This window comes from Salmo salar, chromosome 08 (genome assembly GCF_965601325.2).
Source record: "Salmo salar chromosome 08, fSalSal1, whole genome shotgun sequence".
NCBI lineage: Eukaryota > Metazoa > Chordata > Actinopteri > Salmoniformes > Salmonidae > Salmo > Salmo salar.
Window position 1 is genome coordinate 29,936,527 of NC_138298.1, and position 12,546 is coordinate 29,949,072.

Here is a 12,546-nt window from a genome sequence, read left to right on the forward strand (position 1 = left end):
CTCCACTTCTATTTTTCTCACACCATACTTTCCTGTTTTTGTCTTTCACATTACTCTCTCTCTTACTCTAGTTTCTGTAGAAATGCAGACATATGTAAAATACCTTTTTTTAAAGTGCTGCATTAGCAGACTCAAGTCATGGACCATATTTATCAAACGTGTCAGTGCAGGAGTGCTGATCTAGGATCTGTTTATCCTTTTGATCATAATGAATAAGGTCATGTGGACAGGGAGGACTTGATCCCAGGTCAGTATTCCTGAGATGGTTCATCTCTAGATCTGCATTTGCTTTCCATTGAGTCCAGGTTTGGGTTTATTTCACTGAAGAAGATTCGCTGCACTGTCATTCATGCAGACCAAATTATTTCACAATTAATTTTTTTGAAAGTAAGCTATAGACACATGTTTTCTAACTAGGGAATTTTGGAGTAGCAGAATATTAGATCATTCATAACCCCAGGTTATGCTTGAGAGAGGGTGTTTTGAAACCCTTCTGTGCAGCAGTCTGCAACTTGAACTTTCAGTTGGACTTGAGCGTGACTGAACTTTAGTTAGACATACTTCCTGTTTCCAATGTGCAGTTTTGGCACACAACACAATGCCATAGATGTCTCTAGTTTTGAGGGAGTGTGCAATTCACATGCTGACTGCAGGAATGTGCACCAGAGCTGTTGCCAGATAATTTAATGTTAATTTCTCTACCACAAAGTTGTTTTAGAGAATTTGTCAGTATGTCCAACTGGCCTCACAACCACAGATCACGTGTAACCACGCCAGCCCAGGATCTCCACATCCGGCTTCTTCACCTGCAGGATTGTCTGAGACCAGCCACCCGGACAGCTGATGAAAGTGTGGGTTTGCACAACCGAATAATTTCTGCACAAACTGTCAGAAACCATCTCAGGGAAGCTCATCTGCGTCCTCGTCGTCCTCACCAGGGTCTTGACCTGACCGCAGTTCGGTGTCGTAACCAACTTCAGTGGGAAAATGCTCACCTTTGATGGCCACTGGCACGCTGGAAAAGTGTGCTCTTCACGAATGAATCCCGGTTTCAACTGTACCGGGCAGATGGCGGACAGTGTGTACGCGTCGTTTGGGCGAGCGGTTTGCTGATGTCAACGTTGTGAACAGAGTGCCCCATGGTGGTGGTGGGGTTATGGTATGGGCAGGCATAAGCTACGGACAACGAACACAATTGCCTTTTTATCGATGGCAATTTGAATGCACATAGATACTGTGTTTCAGTATGATAATGCACAGCCCCATGTCGCAAGGATCTGTACACAATTCCTGGAAGCTGAAAATGTCCCAGTTCTTCCATGGCCTGCATAGATACAAGACATGTCACCCATTGAGCTTGTTTGGGATGCTCTGGATCGACCTTTATGACAGCGTGTTCCAGTTCCCACCAATATCCAGCAACTTCACACAGCCGTTGAAGAGGAGTGCGACAACATTCCACAGGCCACAATCAACAGCTTGATCAACTCTATGCGAAGGAGATGTGTCGCACTGCATGAGGCAAATGGTGGTCACACCAGATACTGATCCACGCCCCTATTTTTTTATTTTTTTTAAGGTACCTGTGACCAACAGATGCATATCTGTATTCCAGTCATGTGGAATCCATATATTAGGGCCTAATGAATTTATTTCAATTGACTGATTTCCTCATATGAACTGTAACTGAGTAAAATCTTTGAAATTGTTGCATGTTGAGTTTATATTTTTGTTCAGTGTATTACCAATGGCAGTAAGGATAGGTGATTTCTGACAACAACAAAAAACGTATACTAATGTTGAAGTTTGAACAGATCAGACTAAACCTACCTACTTCTGGTCTCCCCATCGAGGCCGTTGGTGAGCAGGCAAGAGGTGAGGCTGGACGTGAGGTCTTTGCCAGCGCTCCATTGATGGGCATGGCAGCTTAGATAAGCTCCTGGCCCTCAAAGATACTGGTCACCACACACACACACACACACACACACACACACACAGAGAGAGAACATTATCAGTGTTGGTTATGATTAGCATGGTGGAACCAACCTGATTGCTGCATTCACCTTTCTATTTCACTTCAGATATAATAATATAAAAATACGTTCTATTTGGTTCAAACTTCCATGCTGTACAGTATGGCATTGTTTTCAGAATAAATGGATGCAGTTCAATGCATGATTAATATAATTATTATATTAATATACGCAACCGTTCAAAAGTTTGGGGTCACTTAGAAATGTCCTTGTTTTTGAAAGAAAATCTATTTTTTTTGTCCATTAAAATAGCATCAAATTGATCAGAAATACAGTGTAGACATTGTTAATGTTGTAAATGACCATTGTAGCTGGAAACGGCTGATTTTTCATGGAATATCTACATAGGCGTACAGAGGCTCATTATCAGCAACCATCAATCCTGTGTTCCAATGGCACGTTGTGTTAGCTAATCCAAGTTTATCATTTTAAAAGGCTAATTGATCATTCAAAAACCCTTTTGCAATTATATTAGCGCAGCTAAAAACTGTTGTTCTGATTTAAAGAAGCAATAAAACTGACCTTCTTTAGACTAGTTGAGTATTCAGAGCATCAGCATTTGTGGGTTCGATTATAGGCTCAAAATGGCCAGAAACCAAGACTTTCTTCTCAAACTCATCAGTCTATTCTTGTTCTGAGAAATTAAGGCTACTCCATGCGAGAAATTGCCAAGAAACTGAAGATCTTGTACAATGCTGTGTACTACTTCCTTCACAGAACAGCGCAAACTGTCTCTAACCAGAATAGAAAGAGTGGGAGGCCCCGGTGCACAACTGAGCAAGAGGACAAGTACATTAGAGTGTCTAGTTTGAGAAACAGATGCCTCCCAAGTCCTCAACTGGCACCTTCATTAAATAGTATCCGCAAAACACCAAACTCAACGTCAACAGTGAAGAGGCGACCCCGGGATGCTGGCCTTCTTGGCAGAGTTGCAAAGAAAAAGCCATATCTCAGACTGGCCAATAAAAAGAAAAGATTAAGATGGGCATAAGAACACAGACACTGGACAGAGGAACTCTGCCTAGAAGGCCAGCATCCCGGAGTCACCTCTTCACTGTTGAGACTGGTGTTTTGAGGGTACTATTTAATGAAGCTGCCAGTTGAGGACTTGTGAGGCGTCTGTTTCTCAAACTAGACACTCTAATGTACTTTTGCTCAGTTGTGCACCGGGGCCTCCCACTCCTCTTTCTATTCTGGTTATTGCCAGTTTGTGCTGTTCTGTGAAGGGAGTAGTACAGAAGTCTGACATTCTAAAGTGAAAATGACAAAGTTTAGAAGGCTTTTTATACCTTGAATACAGAGTGGGGAACAGGGGAAGTGTGCAGCAGGGAACACCATTCTGGACAGAGAGGGGAACAGGGGAAGAGTGCAGCAGGGAACACCATTCTGGACAGAGTGGGGAACAGGGGAAGAGTGCAGCAGGGAACACCATTCTGGACAGAGTGGGGAACAGGGGAAGACTGCAGCAGGGAACAGCATTCTGGACAGAGTGGGGAACAGGGGAAGAGTGCAGCAGGGAACAACATTCTGGACAGAGTGGGGAACAGGGGAAGACTGCAGCAGGGAACACCATTCTGGACAGAGTGGGGAACAGGGGAAGAGTGCAGCAGGGAACACCATTCTGGACAGAGAGGGGAACAGGGGAAGAGTGCAGCAGGGAACACCATTCTGGACAGAGAGGGGAACAGGGGAAGAGTGCAGCAGGGAACACCATTCTGGACAGAGTGGGGAACAGGGGAAGAGTGCAGCAGGGAACACCATTCTGGACAGAGAGGGGAACAGGGGAAGAGTGCAGCAGGGAACACCATTCTGGACAGAGTGGGGAACAGGGGAAGAGTGCAGCAGGGAACACCATTCTGGACAGAGAGGTGTTTGAATCAGGTGTCAACTTGACGTCACTGACCCTGAAGGGTGAGAGCAGAGAGAGTGAGCTGTGTGGGAGGACAGTGACAGTAGTGGACACTCCACATCTGTTCAACAGTGGCCTCTCTACAGTGGCCTCTCTGAGGAGGAAGAGCGAGAGAGAGGAGATGGAGAGGGCCATGTCTCTGTGCACTGGGTTTGCATGATGCTTGAGAAAGGATTCCTGTATGCGACAGAAGCAGCAGCCCTGCTGTCATTCATTAAACTCATTGGAAGATAACAGAAGGACACAAAGCATCTCACACTTCTACTTTGGATTTGACTGGGATTTATTTTTAGGATGTTAATGAACAGTTTATAAACCAGTGAACAGTGATAATAATAATAATGAAGTACTTTAAATGTCTGTCTAAACACACTTCCCATTTCACTCCTCGAATGATTAAAGTCAAGAGTCTGAATTGAGTGTTGAGTCTAAATGAAACATGTATGTACTAAAAATATGTCTTGTTTAATCTGAAAGGGATTACTTGGGCATTTGATGTACTGAATTCTACTGTCCCTTTGTTAATTCTAAAAGTTATTAAAATGTATTCCAAGTTTCATGGTGCCAAATCAAAATATACAGTAGTTACATTGATCCTCTAACAAATGTATGTGTCTAAATACAGTATGCTTAAAAACTCAACTAAACCATGGGTGATAATGGATGGCAGGGGAAAGTGTCATACATATCATGTAAGACACAGGAGGACTAAGGGCAAGGACAGGGCAGCCACCTGAGAACAATATCTGTGTTCATAATCCTAATACCTCTATATGAACTACATTTGAACACTGGCTTCTTTTAAGGCATGAACTGGTATTGAAATAAAACAGTCATTTTAACAATGCTAGTTATGCATCTTGAAGACATTCATCCAAGGACCCCTTGACTTGCATCACACACCCTTACCGAATATATTCTTTTTGGTCATGAAATCATGTGACTTATTTTTAGAGAAAAGGATTCCTGTAAATGCGCCCTGCTACAAGCAGGAAACAAGTTGTGGACGAACCAGAAATGTGATATATCTATAAAAAAAAAGATTTAAAAAAAGGAAAGAAATGTGACATATCTGTTCGATGGCAACCCTGGATGAATGTTACCTTTTCTAACCTATCATCTTTTTGGCTAACAACATTGGAACATTCTAATCTTTAAGGACATGAACTTGCAGAACAGGTTCAGGCTAAGTATGGTGCCATTGTTTTCAGGAAGGTGTACCCAGGGCGATAAGAGGGACCGGAGGCAGATTTAGGATAAGGGCAGGTCAGCCACTTGAGCACAAAACTGCCCTACAAATGCAAAGAGCAATAACTGTGCAACCAGGGAAACTGAGAAAAATGGCTTTAAAGGGGCAATCTGCAGCTGCTATATCCATTCTGAACGTATAAATGAACAATACAGTACATACCCATTGATTCTAGAAGAATATAACTTAGAAATGTCTCATGAGCTTAGTTCTAATGTCGTGCCCCATCAGAACCCAAAATATAAGATTGTTTTACTCCAACGTTTGTAAACTATGTAAACACTGTATAGCCTCAAAGCATGATTAAAGTATACTTTGATATCATGGATGGTCAGTCCTTTCATCCATAGCTATGTCTATGAATTTGACAGTGGTTACAGTGTCGCTTTGTTGTTGTTTTAACTGGCGATCGGCCCTTTAAAGTGTTTTTGCTGTCCAGACTAGAGTATCCCAGCGGCTGGAGGGTCGGCCTTCTCGCCCGCTACACTTTCTCTCCAGTAGCACTCACTTCACCAGCTCAGGGCACGCCCCGCCCGGCCCAGCATGCATTTCTAGTCTACTTGTGTGCTGCTATAGCCCCTTGCTTTATCTACTGTCATGAAGTTCACTAAATATTGTCATAAAGAAACTGATAAAACACACAGGTGCCAAATCAAGGTGGCTTACAAAGATCAAGAGCAAGAGAGGGAGAGCGATGACGTTATGTCCACAACTAAAGAATCATTGTGGAAAAAAGACACATATCACGAAAGCATGGTGGGGTACTTACTATGTGCACATGCTAAAAGAAAGATGGCTAGCTAATTAAGTGTGTCATTGTAGTGAAGTATTTATAAACTACAAATCAGATCTCTTAAAAGTTTCCTTCATTTTTGTTATATTATCTATACAATGGGCCATAATTGATTTTGGCCAAATAGGCCTGGCATATTCACAACTTTTAATCTTTCCATTTTGATTGGGATATTTTTGTCACGATTGTCGTAAGGAGTGGACCAAAACGCAGCGGGAAAATGTATACTCATCTTTTTTATTTGAATAAGGAAAAACAAAATAATATGTATACAAAACAAACGACTCCAAACATTCCCATCAGGTGCAACAAACACTAAACCAGGAAATAACTACCCACAAACCCCAATAGAACAAACACCTCTAAAATAGGACCTTCAATCAGAGGCAACGAGAAGCAGCTGCCTCCAATTGAAAGTCAACCCGATAAACAACACATAGAAATAGACCAACTAGAAATAACATAGAAATACACTAACATAGAACATAACCCAAACAACCCCGAAACACCCTAAACAAACATCCCCTGCCACGCCCTGACCAAACTACAATAACAAACAGCCCCTTTACTGGTCAGGACGTGACAATTTTGCCTGAAAACCTTTTTACCTACCTATAGAAAAAAAACTGCATCTCCTCCCAGCCTGGCAAGAGTGGCCAAAAGGGTGTTTAGCATCCCCAGTGGCTCTGCAAGTGTGAAGAGGATGTTCTCCACTGCTGGTCTGCTCTCCAGCATGAGCCTGAAGACACAGACTGGCCAAACCGGTGTTTCTAAAATTGAATTGTAAGGCACTGAGCATAAATAATTTGTATTTAAATTCTACGTAAGTCACAGCCTATATGTGCAATTTATAGACTACAATGATTTGATACAACAAATTTTTTAAATGCATAGCGCTTAATGTTCCTGACTTCCTACCAGCCTAGTATGTCGCACTAGCAAATGCTTCACAATGTATTTCTTTGAAGGCTATAGCCTTGAAATAATACAGGCAACTTTTTTTATTTCCGTTCCTTCTTAGGCTCCCCGTCTGGTGCCTGACCTATTTAGTGTTTATAGGCTGTTTATAGGCTGTTTATAGCCTATTTGAAATGATGAGCGCTTCTTACATTCACTTTCATCCAAATCATATGGTTTGGTTTCAATACTTCAAAAACAAATGCTAGGTCCAGGTAGTAACAAAAAATAGATGGGTGCTGGTTAAATTGTGTTTTTAATGAACAGAGCGAACTAACTGAATGATGGTTGAACTCACATTGAAACTCAAATACCCAGATAATGGTAAGAAAGGAAAGTTAGCTAACTATCTAGATCAGTCTGAATAAAAACTATCCAACTAGATCAGTCTGAATAAAAACTATCCAACTAGATCAGTCTGAATAAAAACTATCCAACTAGATCAGTCTGAATAAAAACGATCCAACTAGATCAGTCTGAATAAAAACTATCCAACTAGATCAGTCTGAATAAAAACTAACCAACTAGATCAGTCTGAATAAAAACTATCCAACTAGATCAGTCTGAATAAAAACTATCCAACTAGATCAGTCTGAATAAAAACTATCCAACTAGATCAGTCTGAATAAAAACGATCCAACTAGATCAGTCTGAATAAAAACTATCCAACTAGATCAGTCTGAATAAAAACTAACCAACTAGATCAGTCTGAATAAAAACTATCCAACTAGATCAGTCTGAATAAAAACTATCCAACTAGATCAGTCTGAATAAAAACTATCCAACTAGATCAGTCTGAATAAAAACTAACCAACTAGATCAGTCTGAATAAAAACTATCCAACTAGATCAGTCTGAATAAAAACTATCCAACTAGATCAGTCTGAATAAAAACTATCCAACTAGATCAGTCTGAATAAAAACTAACCAACTAGATCAGTCTGAATAAAAACTATCCAACTAGATCAGTCTGAATAAAAACTATCCAACTAGATCAGTCTGAATAAAAACTAACCAACTAGATCAGTCTGAATAAAAACGATCCAACTAGATCAGTCTGAATAAAAACTATCCAACTAGATCAGTCTGAATAAAAACTATCCAACTAGATCAGTCTGAATAAAAACTACTGAGTGCGTAAAACAAGTGCGTAAAACAGGAATAGATGTCTTAAGTTGGGATAGGGTTTCAAGGTTGAAACATTCAAAACCGATGGGCACTACATCGACATATTAATTGTTTTGCAATCCTGGTAGAAAATGTAACGTCTATGTTGCACAGTAATATCGCTGTCGCTAATATTCGATATCACCACAGGTTACGAGGCTTGAGAATCCACTTCCGGAACCCCTCGTCGCATCTACTGGTGAATTTATCATTTGACAGAAGAGGAAAGAATGCCTCAGACCTTGTTTCCTCAAGGTGCCTCATGAGCTGGGTATAATAATAGAAAATAATACTAGTCATCTTTTTAAAATATAATTTCTCCGCTAGAGGCCTGTGGAAGATGGAATTAAAATGGCAGAATTAAAAGTTAAAGGAGGACAGGCTACAACCACCAAGAGCCAACTGGGGAGTGCTACTGAAAGGCATACTTTGATATTTTGGCATTGAAACCCTTTATCTACTTTCCCAGAGTTAGATTAACTCATGGATAGCACTTTGTCTCTGCATCCATTATGAAGGAAGTTAGAGATATAGTGCCTTCAGAAAGTATTCATATACCTTGATTTATTCCACATTTTGTTGTGTTACAGCCTGAATTCAAAAAGGTTTAAATCGATTATTTTCTCACCCATCTACACAAAAAAAAACATAAATGACAAAGTGAAAGCATTTTAAAAAATGAATTGAAAATGAAATACAGAAATATCTCATTTACATGAGTATTCAGGCCCCTGACTCAATACTTTGCAGAAGCACCTTACGCAGTGATTATAGCTGTGAATCTTTCTGGATACGTTTTTAAGAGCTTTCCACACCTGGATTGTGCAACATTTGCCCATTATTTTTTATTTTTTATTATTCAAGCTCTGTCAAATTGGATGTTGATTTTATTTTATTTAACCTTTACTTTAACAGAGACTAAATATTGAGACCTAGGTCTCTATATACTTTAAAATATGAAAACACAGTCATGGGAAGCAAAAATAAAACATCACAAATCACCCAGAAAAACAGTTACATTGCTCCACAAATAAGTCCTCAATCAATACTTTAAAATTGCCCAAATGGCACCAGAACATCAAGATGAAATATTTATTTTTATATTATTTATTTATTTTTAAATTTGGTCCACCATTATGGTGCTTTAAAACTAAAAGCAGATTTACCTAGCTCGGTGGAGACCCTAGGAACCTCAAGAGTTAACCAATCCTGTGTGAACGGGGTTAGGCAACTCAGGTGTCTATACTTCAACAGAAAAGTTAGATAAGACGGAAGTTTATGAAGTAGGGCCGTGTAAGCAAAAAGGGAGTAATGTAGAGATCTACGGGTCTTTAGCGAAGTCCAGCCAACCTTTTGATACAGGATGCAGTGATGAGTATCAAACTGTCACCTGTAACAAAACAAAGAGCATTACACTCTTAGGTTGTCCCCATAGGAAAACCCTTTGAAGAACCCTTTTTGGTTCCAGGTAGAACACCCGTTACACAGAGGGTTCTACATGGAACCCAAATGAGTTCTACTTGGAACAAAAAAGGGTTCTTTAAAGGGTTTTCCTATGGGGACAACCGAAGAACCCTTTCGGAATCCATTTTTCTAAGAATGTATGGTAGATGACATCCAAAGGTTTAAGAGTAGAAGCAGCTACACTTTGATAAATAATGCAGGGCATTCAGAAAGTATTCAGACCCCTTGATTTTTCCACATTTTGTTACGTTACAGCCTTATTCTAAAATGGATCAAATGCATTTTTTTACTCCACACAACACCCCATAATGGCAAAACAAAAACAGATTTTTGGAAATGTTAGCAAATGTATAAAAAAGAAACAGAAATACCTTATTTACATGAGTATTCAGACCCTTTACTCAGTACTTTGTTGAAGCACTTTTGGCAGCGATTACAGCCTCAAGTTTTCTTGGGTATGACTCTACAAGCTTGGCACACCTGTATTTGGGGAGTTTCTCCCATTCTTCTCTGCAGGTCCTCTCAAGCTCTGTCAGGTTGGATGAGGAGTGTCGCTGCAAATCTATTTTCAGGTCTCTCTGACAGTTTTCCAGAATTTAGCCGGGTTTCCATTACCATTACAAGCCGGGCTCCCAAGTGGCGCAGTGGTCTAAGACACTGCATCTCAGTGCTAGAGGAGTCACTATAGACAACTTGGTTTGAATCCAGACTATATCACAACCGGCCATGACTGGGAGTCCCATAGGGCTGCGCACAATTGGCCCAGCGTCGTCCGAGTTTGGCCGGTGTAGGCCGTCATTGTAATTAAGAATCTGTTCTTAACTGAGTTGCCTCATTAAATAAAGGTAAAATAAAAAATACAATCCAAAAGAGCAGTTACATAATAGTCAGATTTTGCCTTTCTGATTTGTCTCACACAATGATTCCTCATTTGCTTAAAATCTAGACAATTTTCAGGTCTTGCCATAGATTTTCAAGTAGATTTTTAAGTCAAAACTGTACCTCGGCCACTGAGGAACATTCACTGTCTTCTGGGTAAGCAACTCCTGTGTAGATTTTTCCTTATGTTTTAGGTTACTGTCCTGCTGAAAGGTGAATTAATCTGCCAGTGTCTGAACCAGGTTTTTCCTCTAGGATTTTGCTCCATTCCGTTTATTTTTTAACCTGAAAAACTCCTCAGTCCTTAATGATTACAAGCATACCCATAAGGGGATTCAGTCACCACTATGATTTAAAATTTGGAGAGTGGTACTCAGTAATGTGTTCGATTGGATTTGCCCCAAATATAACACTTTATTCAAGACAAAAAGTGAATTGCTTTGCCACATTTTTTGCAGTATTGCTTTAATGCCTTTTTGCAAACAGAACACATGTTTTGGAATATTTTTATTCTGTACAGGCTTCCTTCTTTTCACTCTGTCAATTAGGTTAGTATTGTGGAGTAACTATAATGTTGTTGATCCATCCTCAGTGTTCTCCTATCACAGGAATTGAACTCTGTAACTGTTTTAATGTCACCATTGGTCTCATGGTGAAATCCCTGAGTGGTTTCCTTCCTCTCCGGCAACTGAGTTAGAAAGGACACCTGTATCTTTGTAGTGACTGGGTTTATTGATACACCATCCAAAGTGCAATTAATAACCATGTTCAAAGGGATATTAAATGTCTGCTTTTATAATTTTTACCCATTTACCAATACGTGCCCTTTTTGGGAGGCATTGGAAAACATTCATGGTCTTTGTGGTTGAATCCGTGTTTGAAATTCACTGCTCGGCTGAGGGTCCTTACATATAATTGTATGTGTGGGGTACAGAGATGAGGTACTTATAGACAAATCTGGTTAAAACACAACAAAAAAGTGGAACAAGTCAAGGGGTGTGATAACTTTCTGAAGGCACTGTAGTTTCACGTGCCAATGCAAACTAGCATGCTAGTAGATATCATAGACTTCCAGTCATTGTGCTAACACTAGTTAGCAATTGCGCTAGAGCTATTAAGCAACTTCCTTTAAACTTCATGCAGAGACATAAACATGGTATCCAGTTCATCTGACTCTGGAGAAGTAGATAAAGGGCTTCATTGCCAAAATCCTGAAGCATCTAATAATTCATATTCTCATTGGAGTTGCTGTTATTTGTAGCTGTCGGACGAGAGAACGCATGCAGCTTTAATTAGCCTAGCTAGCTAGCTAGTTATTAACTAGCTTCTCCCGGTATGATTCAGCCAAGACAGGTACTACGCAATCATATTGGATGATAAATAACCTAGCTATGGCAGCTATTAGTCTACTATAGCGCGAGTCGGCTTTATCGGTTGCTGTCTCTCGCCTCTCCTTCCCTCCTCCCCACTGGCGGACTTACCCTTAGGTTGCCTCAGGCCTCATTTCATCAAGGGGCCTCATGACCTGGGCATAATTAAAAACAAACAACATTAGTCATCTTTTTTTTAAATATAATTTATTCGCTAGCCGCTCCCCCATGCTCCACTCAAGATAGTTTCAGCCACTTGCGAATTGAAGGACTGGTTGATTATTTGCTTTCAACTGCACCTGCGTTTGCAGACGTCAAAAACATGAGGTTAGCATGATTCAGCTTACCCAGTACAAAGGAACCAATGGGATAGTCCCAAAGGTGCAAAATCTGCCCAACTAGCAACACATGCTCCTATTGGGTAAAACATTCATATTTAAAGCACAAATTCCATATCTCTAAACCAATTGTCCTGTATGTATTTTGATCGCCCAAGAGCTTCTAACACATTACATAAGAATCAGACAATGCATAAAATATGACATAATCATAACAGATGAAATGAAGAAAATAAATCTTATCACGGTCTATATTGGTTTGTTGTTAAGACAAGAATAACAAAATGTAGTGATTGAGCATTGTTAAGTGTCCTTATGTTTTTTTAATAGTCCAAATGACCCCACATTTCTGTGCAGCATTCTGTAACTTGAACTTTCAGTTGACTGT